The following is a 17,651-nucleotide window of genomic DNA, read 5'->3' as shown; positions in this document are numbered from 1 at the left end:
AAATGCCACGGATATGCAATACGTATACAACAATATGACATGGCACAATCATTCTGAACAGAACTGTGGGTAGATTCAGTGCAGGGAGTGTGTGCGTGCAGAAAGCAGAAACTATGCATGGGTAGAAGCTCTATGATTTTCTCCAGGAATAATGCAAATTGTCCCTCAGAAAAAGTATAGTACTAGAGAAGAATCATAAAGGATTGACACAATTGCTGCCTTTGCTGTTGCCCCAGTTGTGTAATCTGTCAATGACTGGTCTCTTGCAGATTGAGGCACCTAGTTGCAATTGTGTGGTAAAAATCACCCTTACAACCATTTTTGCTATAAACTTGAGATCTTTCTGAGATACTATCTCACAGACTTCTTATGAATGAGGAACTCTGAAATTGTCACATTCCAATTTGTACGTCCTTAAAACTCTGCTGGTTATTCAAATGGGCAGATTGTTTTTTAAATTCCTTTCTGTCTCGAGTTGTAGTTATATTGATACAGAAGCATAATTGTTGAATGATATATATTGGTTTGATTGAAATATGTTCGTAGAGGTGGTGATAGGCTTTCTGTGTCTGTCTGGGAGCAAAGACCGGTTAACGTCTTTTTCCAAGAGCAGTTTGTTGTGAAAGGTATCAGGCAAAGGAGTATGTATTGTGATGTGGTTCTCTGACTGCTTCTGTCCACTTGCCAAAAGTTCCAAGGCCCTATGATAGCACAAAAACGGTAAGATTGAAGTGGTGGGTGCCGGAGGTTTAAAATGGTCAGTTTAATTAAAGACAGAAAAGTGAAACGAATGACTGCAGAAATACTGTATGTGGCCATGAACTGAGATGAAAGGATGATTTTGGAACTCTGTCTTGCAGATTACCCTCAATGCCGCAATGGATAGGGCACTACTCTCACAGACCAGGGTGTGTAAGTTTAAGTCTATCTGAGGTGCACACCCTGAACTAATACATTTTTGCTGAAACCTAATCATATTGTTTACTCTTCCTCGTAGCAGCTTGCCAGGGTGATAGTATATTGCAACAGAACCATTCCACTTCTTCACTGAAAAGAGTCATGCTGGTTACCCAAATGTGCAGTGTGTCATTTTATACAGCTTTCCTTATTGAAATTAAACTTGGACTCACTTGAAATATTCTCTTTCAAAATGAATGTTTTGAGCTGCTGTGAATTTTATTTCTAGAGGTGGTGACAGCCTTTCAGGTACGTGCTTAGGTCAAGGCCCTGTTCATGTCACTTGTATAAGCTAATTCAGGGAGCAAATTAGCAAGTCAAGAAATGGGAAGTCTGAACTACTGTCAAAGCAGTTTCATTCTCTTTTCAAATAATCCAAAAATACCATTGCAGCATAAAACAGAGTATTCAATAAAAGAAGAAAGGAGGATTAACGGCAAAAAAGCACAGCATAAGATATGAAACTTTGGAAATTATCTAGATATTGTTTGAAAAAACTCCTTTGATGGAATGAAGATGAAGAACGGTATGGGATCCTGTCCTGCGCACCTGTAATTGATATGTTCCACATCCATTCATACCACCTAACCCTAAACACCCAAATGTATTGCAGTCAGTGACCATGTGGCCTAATGGATAAGGCATCTGACTTCGGATCAGAAGATTGAGGGTTCAAGTCCTTTCATGGTTGAGTCTTTTTCTCACAGCACCCAACTTATCTTTACATACAAACTGGAAATACACTCTTACAATACTCCTTTCACTCTCACTCATTAAGAAAGCCGAATGCAAACTGCACAATCAGTCACGTTATCCCTTCAGCATTGCTACTTTTCTGTCTTTCTGCCATACCAAAGTACCTCTTCATAAATGCCACGGATATGCAATACGTACACAACAATATGACATGGCACAATCATTCTGAACAGAACTGTGGGTAGATTCAGTGCAGGGAGTGTGTGCGTGCAGAAAGCAGACACTATGCATGGGTAGAAGCTCTATGATTTTCTCCAGGAATAATGCAAATTGTCCCTCAGAAAAAGTATAGTACTAGAAAAGAATCATAAAGGATTGACACAATTGCTGCTTTTGCTGTTGCCCCAGTTGTGTAATCTGTCAAGGACTGGTCTCTTTCAGATTGAGGCACCTAGTTGCAATTGTGTGGTAAAGATCACCCTTACAACCATTTTTGCTATAAACTTGAGATCTTTCTGAGATTCTATCTCACAGACTTCTTATGAATGAGGAACTCTAAAATTGTCACATTCCAATTTGTACGTCCTTAAAACTCTGCTGGTTATTCAAATGGGCAGATTGTTTTTTAAATTCCTTTCTGTCTCGAGTTGTAGTTATATTGATACAGAGGCATAATTGTTGAATGATATATATTGGTTTGATTGAAATATGTTCGTAGAGGTGGTGATAGGCTTTCTGTGTCTGTCTGAGAGCAAGGACCGGTTAACGTGTTTTTCCAAGAGCAGTTTGTTGTGAAAGGTATCAGGCAAAGGAGTATGTATTGTGATGCGGTTCTCTGACTGCTTCTGTCCACTTGCTAAAAGTTCCAAGGCCCTATGATAGCACAAAAACGGTAAGATTGAAGTGGTGGGTGCCGGAGGTTTAAAATGGTCAGTTTAATTAAAGACAGAAAAGTGAAACGAATGACTGCAGAAATACTGTATGTGGCCATGAACTGAGATGAAAGGATGATTTTGGAACCCTGTCTTGCAGATTACCCTCAATGCCGCAATGGATAGGGCACTACTCTGACAGACCAGGGTGTGTAAGTTTAAGTCTATCTGAGGTGCACACCCTGAACTAATACATTTTTGCTGAAACCTAATCATATTGTTTACTCTTCCTCGTAGCAGCTTACCAGGGTGATAGTATATTGCAACAGAACCATTCCACTTCTTCACTGAAAAGAGTCATGCTGGTTACCCAAATGTGCAGCGTGTCATTTTATACAACTTTCTTTATTGAAATTAAACTTGGACTCACTTGAAATATTCTCTTTCAAAATGAATGTTTTGAGCTGCTGTGAATTTTATTTCTAGAGGTGGTGACAGGCTTTCAGGTACGTGCTTAGGTCAAGGCCCTGTTCATGTCACTTGAATAAGCTAATTCAGGGAGCAAATTAGCAAGTCAAGAAATGGGAAGTCTGAACTACTGTCAAAGCAGTTTCATTCTCTTTTCAAATAATCCAAAAATACCATTGCAGCATAAAACAGAGTATTCAATAAAAGAAGAAAGGAGGATTAACGGCAACAAAGCACAGCATAAGATATGAAACTTTGGAAATTATCTAGATATTGTTTGAAAAAACTCCTTTGATGGAAAGAAGATGAAGAACGGTATGGGATCCTGTCCTGCGCACCTGTAATTGATATGTTTCACATCCATTCATACCACCTAACCCTAAACACCCAAACGTATTGCACTCAGTGACCATGTGGCCTTATGGATAAGGCATCTGACTTCGGATCAGAAGATTGAGGGTTCGAGTCCCTTCATGGTTGAGTCTTTTTCTCACAGCACCCAACTTATCTTTAAATACAAACTGGAAATACACTCTTACAATACTCCTTTCACTCTCACTCATTAAGAAAGCCCAATGCAAACTGCACAATCAGTCACTTTATGCCTTCAGCATTGCTACTTTTCTGTCTTTCTGCCTTACCAAAGTACCTCTTCATAAATGCTACGGATATGCAATACGTATACAACAATATGACATGGCACAATCATTCCGAACAGAAATGTGGGTAGATTCAGTGCCGGGAGTGTGTGCGTGCAGAAAGCAGAAACTATGCATGGGTAGAAGCTCTATGATTTTCTCCAGGAATAATGCAAATTGTCCCTCAGAAAAAGTATAGTACTAGAAAAGAATCATAAAGGATTGACACAATTGCTGCCTTTGCTGTTGCCCCAGTTGTGTAATCTGTCAAGGACTGGTCTCTTGCAGATTGAGGCACCTAGTTGCAATTGTGTGGTAAAGATCACCCTTACAACCATTTTTGCTATAAACTTGAGATCTTTCTGAGATACTATCTCACAGACTTCTTATGAATGAGGAACTCTGAAATTGTCACATTCTAATTTGTACGTCCTTAAAACTCTGCTGGTTATTCAAATGGGCAGATTGTTTTTTAAATTCCTTTCTGTCTCGAGTTGTAGTTATATTGATACAGAGGCATAATTGTTGAATGATATATATTGGTTTGATTGAAATATGTTCGGAGAGGTGGTGATAGGCTTTCTGTGTCTGTCTGAGAGCAAGGACCGGTTAACGTCTTTTTCCAAGAGCAGTTTGTTGTGAAAGGTATCAGGCAAAGGAGCATGTATTGTGATGTGGTTCTCTGACTGCTTCTGTCCACTTGCCAAAAGTTCCAAGGCCCTATGATAGCACAAAAACGGTAAGATTGAAGTGGTGGGTGCCGCAGGTTTAAAATGGTCAGTTTAATTAAAGACAGAAAAGTGAAACGAATGACTGCAGAAATACTGTATGTGGCCATGAACTGAGATGAAAGGATGATTTTGGAACTCTGTGTTGCAGATTACCCTCAATGCCGCAATGGATAGGACACTACTCTCACAGACCAGGGTGTGTAAGTTTAAGTCTATCTGAGGTGCACACCCTGAACTAATACATTTTTGCTGAAACCTAATCATATTGTTTACTCGTCCTCATAGCAGCTTGCCAGGGTGATAGTATATTGCAACAGAACCATTCCACTTCTTCACTGAAAAGTGTCATGCTGGTTACCCAAATGTGCAGCGTGTCATTTTATACAGCTTTCTTTATTGAAATTAAACTTGGACTCACTTGAAATATTCTCTTTCAAAATGAATGTCTTGAGCTGCTGTGAATTTTATTTCTAGAGGTGGTGACAGGCTTTCAGGTACGTGCTTAGGTCAAGGCCCTGTTCATGTCACTTGTATAAGCTAATTCAGGGAGCAAATTAGCAAGTCAAGAAATGGGAAGTCTGAACTACTGTCAAAGCTGTTTCATTCTCTTTTCAAATAATCCAAAAATACCATTGCAGCATAAAACAGAGTATTCAATAAAAGAAGAAAGGAGGATTAACGGCAAAAAAGCACATCATAAGATATGAAACTTTGGAAATTATCTAGATATTGTTTGAAAAAACTCCTTTGATGGAAAGAAGATGAAGAACGGTATGGGATCCTGTCCTGCGCACCTGTAATTTTATGTTCCACATCCAATCATACCACCTAACCCTAAACACCCAAACATATTGCTGTCAGTGACCATGTGGCCTAATGGATAAGGTGTCTGACTTTGGATCAGAAGATTGAGGGTATGAGTCCCTTCATGGTTGAGTCTTTTTCTCACAGCACCCAACTTATCTTTACATACAAACTGGAAATACACTCTTACAATACTCCTTTCACTCTCACTCATTAAGAAAGCCCAATGCAAACTGCACAATCAGTCACGTTATGCCTTCAGCATTGCTACTTTTCTGTCTTTCTGCCATACCAAAGTACCTCTTCATAAATGCCACGGATATGCAATACGTATACAACAATATGACATGGCACAATCATTCTGAACAGAACTGTGGGTAGATTCAGTGCAGGGAGTGTGTGCGTGCAGAAAGCAGAAACTATGCATGGGTAGAAGCTCTATGATTTTCTCCAGGAATAATGCAAATTGTCCCTCAGAAAAAGTATAGTACTAGAGAAGAATCATAAAGGATTGACACAATTGCTGCCTTTGCTGTTGCCCCAGTTGTGTAATCTGCCAAGGACTGGTCTCTTGCAGATTGAGGCACCTAGTTGCAATTGTGTGGTAAAAATCACCCTTACAACCATTTTTGCTATAAACTTGAGATCTTTCTGAGATACTATCTCACAGACTTCTTATGAATGAGGAACTCTGAAATTGTCACATTCCAATTTGTACGTCCTTAAAACTCTGCTGGTTATTCAAATGGGCAGATTGTTTTTTAAATTCCTTTCTGTCTCGAGTTGTAGTTATATTGATACAGAAGCATAATTGTTGAATGATATATATTGGTTTTATTGAAATATGTTCGTAGAGGTGGTGATAGGCTTTCTGTGTCTGTCTGAGAGCAAGGACCGGTTAACGTCTTTTTCCAAGAGCAGTTTGTTGTGAAAGGTATCAGGCAAAGGAGTATGCATTGTGATGTGGTTCTCTGACTGCTTCTGTCCACTTGCCAAAAGTTCCAAGGCCCTATGATAGCACAAAAACGGTAAGATTGAAGTGGTGGGTGCAGGAGGTTTAAAATGGTCAGTTTAATTAAAGACAGAAAAGTGAAACGAATGACTGCAGAAATACTGTATGTGGCCAAGAACTGAGATGAAAGGATGATTTTGGAACTCTGTCTTGCAGATTACCCTCAATGCGCCAATGGATAGGGCACTACTCTCACAGACCAGGGTGTGTAAGTTTAAGTCTATCGGAGGTGCACACCCTGAACTAATACATTTTTGCTGAAACCTAATCATATTGTTTACTCTTCCTCGTAGCAGCTTGCCAGGGTGATAGTATATTACAACAGAACCATTCCACTTCTTCACTGAAAAGAGTCATGCTGGTTACCCAAATGTGCAGCTTGTCATTTTATACAACTTTCTTTATTGAAATTAAACTTGGACTCACTTGAAATATTCTCTTTCAAAATGAATGTTTTGAGCTGCTGTGAATTGTATTTCTAGAGGTGGTGACAGGCTTTCAGGTACGTGCTTAGGTCAAGGCCCTGTTCATGTCACTTGAATAAGCTAATTCAGGGAGCAAATTAGCAAGTCAAGAAATGGGAAGTCTGAACTACTGTCAAAGCAGTTTCATTCTCTTTTCAAATAATCAAAAAATACCATTGCAGCATAAAACAGAGTATTCAATAAAAGAAGAAAGGAGGATTAACGGCAAAAAAGCACAGTATAAGATATGAAACTTTGGAAATTATCTAGATATTGTTTGAAAAAACTCCTTTGATGGAAAGAAGATGAAGAACGGTATGCGATCCTGTCCTGCGCACCTGTAATTGATATGTTCCACATCCATTCATACCACCTAACCCTAAACACCCAAACATATTGCAGTCAGTGACCATGTGGCCTAATGGATAAGGGGTCTGACTTTGGATCAGAAGATTGAGGATTCGAGTCCCTTCATGGTTGAGTCTTTTTCTCACAGCACCCAACTTATCTTTACATACAAACTGGAAATACACTCTTACAATACTCCTTTCACTCTCACTCATTAAGAAAGCCCAATGCAAACTGCACAATCAGTCACGTTATGCCTTCAGCATTGCTACTTTTCTGTCTTTCTGCCATACCAAAGGACCTCTTCATAAATCCCACGGATATGCAATACGTATACAACAATATGACATGGCACAATCATTCCGAACAGAACTGTGGGTAGATTCAGTGCAGGGAGTGTGTGCGTGCAGAAAGCAGAAACTATGCATGCGTAGAAGCTCTATGATTTTCTCCAGGAATAATGCAAATTGTCCCTCAGAAAAAGTATAGTACTAGAGAAGAATCATAAAGGATTGACACAATTGCTGCCTTTGCTGTTGCCCCAGTTGTGTAATCTGTCAAGGACTGGTCTCTTGCAGATTGAGGCACCTAGTTGCAATTGTGTGGTAAAAATCACCCTTACAACCATTTTTGCTATAAACTTGAGATCTTTCTGAGATACTATCTCACAGACTTCTTATGGATGAGGAACTCTGAAATTGTCACATTCCAATTTGTACGTCCTTAAAACTGTGCTGGTTATTCAAATGGGCAGATTGTTTTTTAAATTCCTTTCTGTCTCGAGTTGTAGTTATATTGATACAGAGGCATAATTGTTGAATGATATATATTGGTTTGATTGAAATATGTTCGTAGAGGTGGTGATAGGCTTTCTGTGTCTGTCTGAGAGCAAGGACCGGTTAACGTCTTTTTCCAAGAGCAGTTTGTTGTGAAAGGTATCAGGCAAAGGAGTATGCATTGTGATGTGGTTCTCTGACTGCTTCTGTCCACTTGCCAAAAGTTCCAAGGCCCTATGATAGCACAAAAATGGTAAGATTGAAGTGGTGGGTGCCGGAGGTTTAAAATGGTCAGTTTAATTAAAGACAGAAAAGTGAAACGAATGACTGCAGAAATACTGTATGTGGCCATGAACTGAGATGAAAGGATGATTTTGGAACTCTGTCTTGCAGATTACCCTCAATGCCGCAATGGATAGGGCACTACTCTCACAGACCAGGGTGTGTAAGTTTAAGTCTATCTGAGGTGCACACCCTGAACTAATAAATTTTTGCTGAAACCTAATCATATTGTTTACTCTTCCTCGTAGCAGCTTACCAGGGTGATAGTATATTGCAACAGAACCATTCCACTTCTTCACTGAAAAGAGTCATGCTGGTTACCCAAATGTGCAGCGTGTCATTTTATACAACTTTCTTTATTGAAATTAAACTTGGACTCACTTGAAATATTCTCTTTCAAAATGAATGTTTTGAGCTGCTGTGAATTTTATTTCTAGAGGTGGTGACAGGCTTTCAGGTACGTGCTTAGGTCAAGGCCCTGTTCATGTCACTTGAATAAGCTAATTCAGGGAGCAAATTAGCAACTCAAGAAATGGGAAGTCTGAACTACGGGCAAAGCAGTTTCATTCTCTTTTCAAATAATCCAAAACTACCATTGCAGCATAAAACAGAGTATTCAATAAAAGAAGATAGGAGGATTAACGGCAAAAAAGCACATCATAAGATATGAAACTTTGGAAATTATCTAGATATTGTTTGAAAAAACTCCTTTGATGGAAAGAAGATGAAGAACGGTATGGGATCCTATCCTGCGCTCCTGTAATTGATATGTTCCACATCCATTCATACCACCTAACCCTAAACACCCAAACATATTGCAGTCAGTCACCATGTGGCCTAATGGATAAGGCGTCTGACTTCGGATCAGAAGATTGAGGGTTCGAGTCCCTTCATGGTTGAGTCTTTTTCTCACAGCACCCAACTTATCTTTACATACAAACTGGAAATACACTCTTACAATACTCCTTTCACTCTCACTCATTAAGAAAGCCCAATGCAAACTGCACAATCAGTCACGTTATGCCTTCAGCATTGCTACTTTTCTGTCTTTCTGCCATACCAAAGTACCTCTTCATAAATGCCACGGATATGCAATACGTATACAACAATATGACATGGCACAATCATTCCGAACAGAACTGTGGGTAGATTCAGTGCAGGGAGTGTGTGCGTGCAGAAAGCAGAAACTATGCATGGGTAGAAGCTCTATGATTTTCTCCAGGAATAATGCAAATGGTCCCTCAGAAAAAGTATAGTACTAGAGAAGAATCATAAAGGATTGACACAATTGCTGCCTTTGCTGTTGCCCCAGTTGTGTAATCTGTCAAAGACTGTTCTCTTGCAGATTGAGGCACCTAGTTGCAATTGTGTGGTAAAAATCACCCTTACAACCATTTTTGCTATAAACTTGAGATCTTTCTGAGATACTATCTCACAGACTTCTTATGAATGAGGAACTCTGAAATTGTCACATTCCAATTTGTACGTCCTTAAAACTCTGCTGGTTATTCAAATGGGCAGATTGTTTTTTAAATTCCTTTCTGTCTCGAGTTGTAGTTATATTGATACAGAGGCATAATTGTTGAATGATATATATTGGTTTGATTGAAATATGTTCGTAGAGGTGGTGATAGGCTTTCTGTGTCTGTCTGAGAGCAAGGACCGGTTAACGTCTTTTTCCAAGAGCAGTTTGTTGTGAAAGGTATCAGGCAAAGGAGTATGCATTGTGGTGTGGTTCTCTGACTGCTTCTGTCCACTTGCCAAAAGTTCCAAGGCCCTATGATAGCACAAAAACGGTAAGATTGAAGTGGTGGGTGCCGGAGGTTTAAAATGGTCAGTTTAATTAAAGACAGAAAAGTGAAACGAATGACTGCAGAAATACTGTATGTGGCCATGAACTGAGATGAAAGGATGATTTTGGAACTCTGTCTTGCAGATTACCCTCAATGCCGCAATGGATAGGGCACTACTCTCACAGACCAGGGTGTGTAAGTTTAAAGCCTGTATTTATACTTTTTGACGCTAATCTGCGCTAACGCAGTTTAGCGTCAAAAAAATTAGCGCCGGCTAACGCCATTCTGAAGCACCATGTGGGCGCCGTATTTATAGAATTGCGTTAGCCGACCGGCGCTGCCTGGTGTGCGCGAAAAAAAACCACGTACACCAGGCAGCGCCGGCGTAGGGGAAAATGGCGTATGGGCGTCTAAAAAATGGGGCAAGTCAGGTCGAGGCAAAAAAATAGTCTTAACCCGATTTGCGCCATTTTCTTTCGACGCCCATCCCCCATCAACATGACTCCTGTCTTAGCAAAGACAGGAGTCATGCCCCCTTGCCCAATGGCCATGCCCAGGGGACTTATGTCCCCTGGGCATGGTCATTGGGCATAGTGGCATGTAGGGGGGCACAAATCAGGCCCCCCTATGCCAAAAGAGAAAATTAAAAAAAATACTTACCCTAACTTACCTTTTCTTCCCTGGGATGGGTCCCTCCATCCTTGGGTGTCCTCCTGGGGTGGGCAAGGGTGGCAGGGGGTGTCCCTGGGGGCAGGGGAGGGCACCTCTGAGCTCATTCTGAGCCCACAGGTCCCTTAACGCCTGCCCTGACCCAGGCGTTAAAAAGAGGCGCAAATGCGGGGTTTTTTGCCCCGCCCACTCCCGGGCGTCATTTTTGCCCGGGAGTATAAATACCACGCACATGCCTCGGAGTCATTTTTTAAGACGGGAACGCCTCCCTTGCATATCATTAACGCAAGGGAGGTGTTCACGCCAAAAAATGACGCTAACTCCATGAACTTTGGCGCTAGACGCGTCTAACGCCAAAGTATAAGTATGGAGTTAGTTTTGCGTCAAATTTGCGTCGAAAAAAACGACGCAAATTTGGCGCAAACAGAGTATAAATATGCCCCTAAGTCTATCTGAGGCGCACACCCTGAACTAATACATTTTTGCTGAAACCTAATCATATTGTTTACTCTTCCTCGTAGCAGCTTACCAGGGTGATAGTATATTGCAACAGAACCATTCCACTTCTTCACTAAAAAGAGTCATGCTGGTTACCCAAATGTGCAGCGTGTCATTTTATACAACTTTCTTTATTGAAATTAAACTTGGACTCACTTGAAATATTCTCTTTCAAAATGAATGTTTTGAGCTGCTGTGAATTTTATTTCTAGAGGTGGTGACAGGCTTTCAGGTACGTGCTTAGGTCAAGGCCCTGTTCATGTCACTTGTATAAGCTAATTCAGGGAGCAAATTAGCAAGTCAAGAAATGGGAAGTCTGAACTACTGTCAAAGCAGTTTCATTCTCTTTTCAAATAATCCAAAAATACCATTGCAGCATAAAACAGAGTATTCAGTAAAAGAAGAAAGGAGGATTAACGGCAAAAAAGCACAGCATAAGATATGAAACTTTGGAAATTATCTAGATATTGTTTGAAAAAACTCCTTTGATGGAAAGAAGATGAAGAACGGTATGGGATCCTGTCGTGCGCACCTGTAATTGATATGTTCCACATCCATTCATACCACCTAACCCTAAACACCCAAACATGTTGCAGTCAGTGACCATGTGGCCTAATGGATAAGGTGTCTGACTTCAGATCAGAAGATTGAGGGTTCGAGTCCCTTCATGGTTGAGTCTTTTTCTCACAGCACCCAACTTATCTTTACATACAAACTGGAAACACACTCTTACAATACTCTTTTCACTCTCACTCATTAAGAAAGCCCAATGCAAACTGCACAGTCAGTCACATTATGCCTTCAGCATTGCTACTTTTCTGTCTTTCTGCCATACCAAAGTACCTCTTCATAAATGCCACGGATATGCAATACGTACACAACAATATGACATGGCACAATCATTCTGAACAGAACTGTGGGTAGATTCAGTGCAGTGAGTGTGTGCGTGTAGAAAGCAGAAACTATGCATGGGTAGAAGCTCTATGATTTTCTCCAGGAATAATGCAAATTGTCCCTCAGAAAAAGTATAGTACTAGAAAAGAATCATAAAGGATTGACACAATTGCTGCCTTTGCTGTTGCCCCAGTTGTGTAATCTGTCAAGGACTGGTCTCTTGCAGATTGAGGCACCTAGTTGCAATTGTGTGGTAAAGATCACCCTTAGAACCATTTTTGCTATAAACTTGAGATCTTTCTGAGATACTATCTCACAGACTTCTTATGAATGAGGAACTCTGAAATTGTCACATTCCAATTTGTACATCCTTAAAACTCTGCTGGTTATTCAAATGGGCAGATTGTTTTTTAAATTCCTTTCTGTCTCGAGTTGTAGTTATATTGATACAGAGGCATAATTGTTGAATGATATATATTGGTTTGATTGAAATATGTTCGTAGAGGTGGTGATAGGCTTTCTGTGTCTGTCTGAGAGCAAGGACCGGTTAACGTCTTTTTCCAAGAGCAGTTTGTTGTGAAAGGTATCAGGCAAAGGAGTATGTATTGTGATGTGGTTCTCTGACTGCTTCTGTCCACTTGCCAAAAGTTCCAAGGCCCTATGATAGCACAAAAACGGTAAGATTGAAGTGGTGGGTGCCGGAGGTTTAAAATGGTCAGTTTAACTAAAGACAGAAAAGTGAAACAAATGACTGCAGAAATACTGTATGTGGCCATGAACTGAGATGAAAGGATGATTTTGGAACTCTGTCTTGCAGATTACCCTCAATGCCGCAATGGATAGGGCACTACTCTCACAGACCAGGGTGTGTAAGTTTAAGTCTATCTGAGGTGCACACCCTGAACTAATACATTTTTGCTGAAACCTAATCATATTGTTTACTCTTCCTCGTAGCAGCTTGCCAGGCTGATAGTATATTGCAATAGAACCATTCCACTTCTTCACTGAAAAGAGTCATGCTGGTTACCCAAATGTGCAGCGTGTCATTTTATACAGCTTTCTTTATTGAAATTAAACTTGGACTCACTTGAAATATTCTCTTTCAAAATTAATGTTTTGAGCTGCTGTGAATTTTTATTTCTAGAGGTGGTGACAGGCTTTCAGGTACGTGCTTAGGTCAAGGCCCTGTTCATGTCACTTGAATAAGCTGATTCAGGGAGCAAATTAACAAGTCAAGAAATGGGAAGTCTGAACTACTGTCAAAGCAGTTTCATTCTCTTTTCAAATAATCCAAAAATACCATTGCAGCATACAACAGAGTATTCAATAAAAGAAGAAAGGAGGATTAACGGCAAAAAAGCACAGCATAAGATATGAAACTTTGGAAATTATCTAGATATTGTTTGAAAAAACTCCTTTGATGGAAAGAAGATGAAGAACGGTATGGGATCCTGTCCTGCGCACCTGTAATTGATATGTTCCACATCCATTCATACCACCTAACCCTAAACACCCAAACATATTGCAGTCAGTGACCATGTGGCCTAATGGATAAGAAGTCTGACTTCGGATCAGAAGATTGAGGGTTCGAGTCCCTTCATGGTTGAGTCTTTTTGTCACAGCACCCAACTTATCTTTACATACAAACTGGAAACACACTCTTACAATACTCCTTTCACTCTCACTCATTAAGAAAGGCCAATGCAAACTGCACAATCAGTCACATTATGCCTTCAGCATTGCTACTTTTCTGTCTTTCTGCCATACCAAAGTACCTCTTCATAAATGCCACGGATATGCAATACGTATACAACAATATGACATGGCACAATCATTCTGAACAGAACTGTGGGTAGATTCAGTGCAGGGAGTGTGTGCGTGCAGAAAGCAGAAACTATGCATGGGTAGAAGCTCTATGATTTTCTCCAGGAATAATGCAAATTGTCCCTCAGAAAAAGTATAGTACTAGAGAAGAATCATAAAGGATTGACACAATTGCTGCCTTTGCTGTTGCCCCAGTTGTTTAATCTGTCAAGGACTGGTCTCTTGCAGATTGAGGCACCTAGTTGCAATTGTGTGGTAAAAATCACCCTTACAACCATTTTTCCTATAAATTTGAGATCTTTCTGAGATACTATCTCACAGACTTCTTATGAATGAGGAACTCTGAAATTGTCACATTCCAATGTGTACGTCCTTAAAACTCTGCTGGTTATTCAAATGGGCAGATTGTTTTTTAAATTCCTTTCTGTCTCGAGTTGTAGTTATATTGATACAGAGGCATCATTTTTGAATGATATATATTGGTTTGATTGAAATATGTTCGTAGAGGTGGTGATAGGCTTTCTGTGTCTGTCTGAGAGCAAGGACCGGTTAACGTCTTTTTCCAAGAGCAGTTTGATGTGAAAGTATCAGGCAAAGGAGTATGTATTGTGATGTGGTTCTCTGACTGCTTCTGTCCACTTGCCAAAAGTTCCAAGGCCCTATGATAGCACAAAAACGGTAAGATTGAAGTGGTGGGTGCCGGAGGTTTAAAATGGTCAGTTTAATTAAAGACAGAAAAGTGAAACGAATGACTGCAGAAATACTGTATGTGGCCATGAACTGAGATGAAAGGATGATTTTGGAACTCTGTCTTGCAGATTACCCTCAATGCCGCAATGGATAGGGCACTACTCTCACAGACCATGGTTTGTAAGTTTAAGTCTATCTGAGGTGCACACCCTGAACTAATACATTTTTGCTGAAACCTAATCATATTGTTTACTCTTCCTCGTAGCAGCTTGCCAGGGTGATAGTATATTGCAACAGAACCATTCCACTTCTTCACTGAAAAGAGTCATGCTGGTTACCCAAATGTGCAGCGTGTCATTTTATACAACTTTCTTTATTGAAATTAAACTTGGACTCACTTGAAATATTCTCTTTCAAAATGAATGTTTTGAGCTGCTGTGAATTTTATTTCTAGAGGTGGTGACAGGCTTTCAGGTACGTGCTTAGGTCAAGGCCCTGTTCATGTCACTTGAATAAGCTAATTCAGGGAGCAAATTAGCAAGTCAAGAAATGGGAAGTCTGAACTACTGTCAAAGCAGTTTCATTCTCTTTTCAAATAATCAAAAAATACCATTGCAGCATAAAAGAGTATTCAATAAAAGAAGAAAGGAGGATTAACGGCAAAAAAGCACAGCATAAGATATGAAACTTTGGAAATTATCTAGATATTGTTTGAAAAAACTCCTTTGATGGAAAGAAGATGAAGAACAGTATGCGATCCTGTCCTGCGCACCTGTAATTGATATGTTCCACATCCATTCATACCACCTAACCCTAAACACCCAAACATATTGCAGTCAGTGACCATGTGGCCTAATGGATAAGGCATCTGACTTCGGATCAGAAGATTGAGGGTTTGAGTCCCTTCATGGTTGAGTCTTTTTCTCACAGCACCCAACTTATCTTTACATACAAACTGGAAATGCACTCTTACAATACTCCTTTCACTGTCACTCATTAAGAAAGCCCAATGCAAACTGCACAATCAGTCACGTTATGCCTTCAGCATTGCTACTTTTCTGTCTTTCTGCCATACCAAAGTACCTCTTCATAAATGCCACGGATATGCAATACGTATACAACAATATGACATGGCACAATCATTCCGAACAGAACTGTGGGTAGATTCAGTGCAGGGAGTGTGTGCGTGCAGAAAGCAGAAACTATGCATGGGTAGAAGCTCTATGATTTTCTCCAGGAATAATGCAAATTGTCCCTCAGAAAAAGTATAGTACTAGAGAAGAATCATAAAGGATTGACACAATTGCTGCCTTTGCTGTTGCCCCAGTTGTGTAATCTGTCAAGGACTGGTCTCTTGCAGATTGAGGCACCTAGTTGCAATTGTGTGGTAAAGATCACCCTTAGAACCATTTTTGCTATAAACTTGAGATCTTTCTGAGATACTATCTCACAGACTTCTTATGAATGAGGAACTCTGAAATTGTCACATTCCAATTTGTACGTCCTTAAAACTCTGCTGGTTATTCAAATGGGCAGATTGTTTTTTAAATTCCTTTCTGTCTCGAGTTGTAGTTATATTGATACAGAGGCATAATTGTTGAATGATATATATTGGTTTGATTGAAATATGTTCGTAGAGGTGGTGATAGGCTTTCTGTGTCTGTCTGAGAGCAAGGACCGGTTAACGTCTTTTTCCAAGAGCAGTTTGTTGTGAAAGGTATCAGGCAAAGGAGTATGTATTGTGATGTGGTTCTCTGACTGCTTCTGTCCACTTGCCAAAAGTTCCAAGGCCCTATGATAGCACAAAAACGGTAAGATTGAAGTGGTGGGTGCCGGAGGTTTAAAATGGTCAGTTTAACTAAAGACAGAAAAGTGAAACAAATGACTGCAGAAATACTGTATGTGGCCATGAACTGAGATGAAAGGATGATTTTGGAACTCTGTCTTGCAGATTACCCTCAATGCCGCAATGGATAGGGCACTACTCTCACAGACCAGGGTGTGTAAGTTTAAGTCTATCTGAGGTGCACACCCTGAACTAATACATTTTTGCTGAAACCTAATCATATTGTTTACTCTTCCTCGTAGCAGCTTGCCAGGCTGATAGTATATTGCAATAGAACCATTCCACTTCTTCACTGAAAAGAGTCATGCTGGTTACCCAAATGTGCAGCGTGTCATTTTATACAGCTTTCTTTATTGAAATTAAACTTGGACTCACTTGAAATATTCTCTTTCAAAATTAATGTTTTGAGCTGCTGTGAATTTTTATTTCTAGAGGTGGTGACAGGCTTTCAGGTACGTGCTTAGGTCAAGGCCCTGTTCATGTCACTTGAATAAGCTGATTCAGGGAGCAAATTAACAAGTCAAGAAATGGGAAGTCTGAACTACTGTCAAAGCAGTTTCATTCTCTTTTCAAATAATCCAAAAATACCATTGCAGCATACAACAGAGTATTCAATAAAAGAAGAAAGGAGGATTAACGGCAAAAAAGCACAGCATAAGATATGAAACTTTGGAAATTATCTAGATATTGTTTGAAAAAACTCCTTTGATGGAAAGAAGATGAAGAACGGTATGGGATCCTGTCCTGCGCACCTGTAATTGATATGTTCCACATCCATTCATACCACCTAACCCTAAACACCCAAACATATTGCAGTCAGTGACCATGTGGCCTAATGGATAAGGCGTCTGACTTCGGATCAGAAGATTGAGGGTTCGAGTCCCTTCATGGTTGAGTCTTTTGGTCACAGCACCCAACTTATCTTTACATACAAACTGGAAACACACTCTTACAATACTCCTTTCACTCTCACTCATTAAGAAAGGCCAATGCAAACTGCACAATCAGTCACATTATGCCTTCAGCATTGCTACTTTTCTGTCTTTCTGCCATACCAAAGTACCTCTTCATAAATGCCACGGATATGCAATACGTATACAACAATATGACATGGCACAATCATTCTGAACAGAACTGTGGGTAGATTCAGTGCAGGGAGTGTGTGCGTGCAGAAAGCAGAAACTATGCATGGGTAGAAGCTCTATGATTTTCTCCAGGAATAATGCAAATTGTCCCTCAGAAAAAGTATAGTACTAGAGAAGAATCATAAAGGATTGACACAATTGCTGCCTTTGCTGTTGCCCCAGTTGTTTAATCTGTCAAGGACTGGTCTCTTGCAGATTGAGGCACCTAGTTGCAATTGTGTGGTAAAAATCACCCTTACAACCA

The 17,651-nt window shown here is 40.1% G+C and overlaps 4 non-coding genes across 4 annotated transcripts; all 4 read left to right on the top strand.

Annotated features, from left to right (window-relative positions):
• Positions 1 to 1,575: 1,575 nt before the first annotated feature.
• On the top strand, positions 1,576 to 1,648 carry TRNAR-UCG (transfer RNA arginine (anticodon UCG)). Its single transcript has one exon. It is a non-coding gene; the product is annotated as a tRNA-Arg (tRNA).
• Positions 1,649 to 8,874: 7,226 nt separating this feature from the next.
• On the top strand, positions 8,875 to 8,948 carry TRNAR-UCG (transfer RNA arginine (anticodon UCG)). Its single transcript has one exon. It is a non-coding gene; the product is annotated as a tRNA-Arg (tRNA).
• Positions 8,949 to 15,257: 6,309 nt separating this feature from the next.
• Positions 15,258 to 15,330, top strand: TRNAR-UCG (transfer RNA arginine (anticodon UCG)). The gene has a single exon. It is a non-coding gene; the product is annotated as a tRNA-Arg (tRNA).
• Positions 15,331 to 17,083: 1,753 nt separating this feature from the next.
• On the top strand, positions 17,084 to 17,156 carry TRNAR-UCG (transfer RNA arginine (anticodon UCG)). Its single transcript has one exon. It is a non-coding gene; the product is annotated as a tRNA-Arg (tRNA).
• The last annotated feature ends 495 nt before the right edge of the window (positions 17,157 to 17,651 follow it).

This window comes from Pleurodeles waltl, chromosome 4_1 (assembly GCF_031143425.1).
Source record: "Pleurodeles waltl isolate 20211129_DDA chromosome 4_1, aPleWal1.hap1.20221129, whole genome shotgun sequence".
NCBI classification, from domain to species: Eukaryota; Metazoa; Chordata; class Amphibia; order Caudata; family Salamandridae; genus Pleurodeles; species Pleurodeles waltl.
The sequence above is the reverse complement of the archived record's forward strand: the minus strand, read 5'-3'. Positions and strand labels throughout refer to the sequence as shown.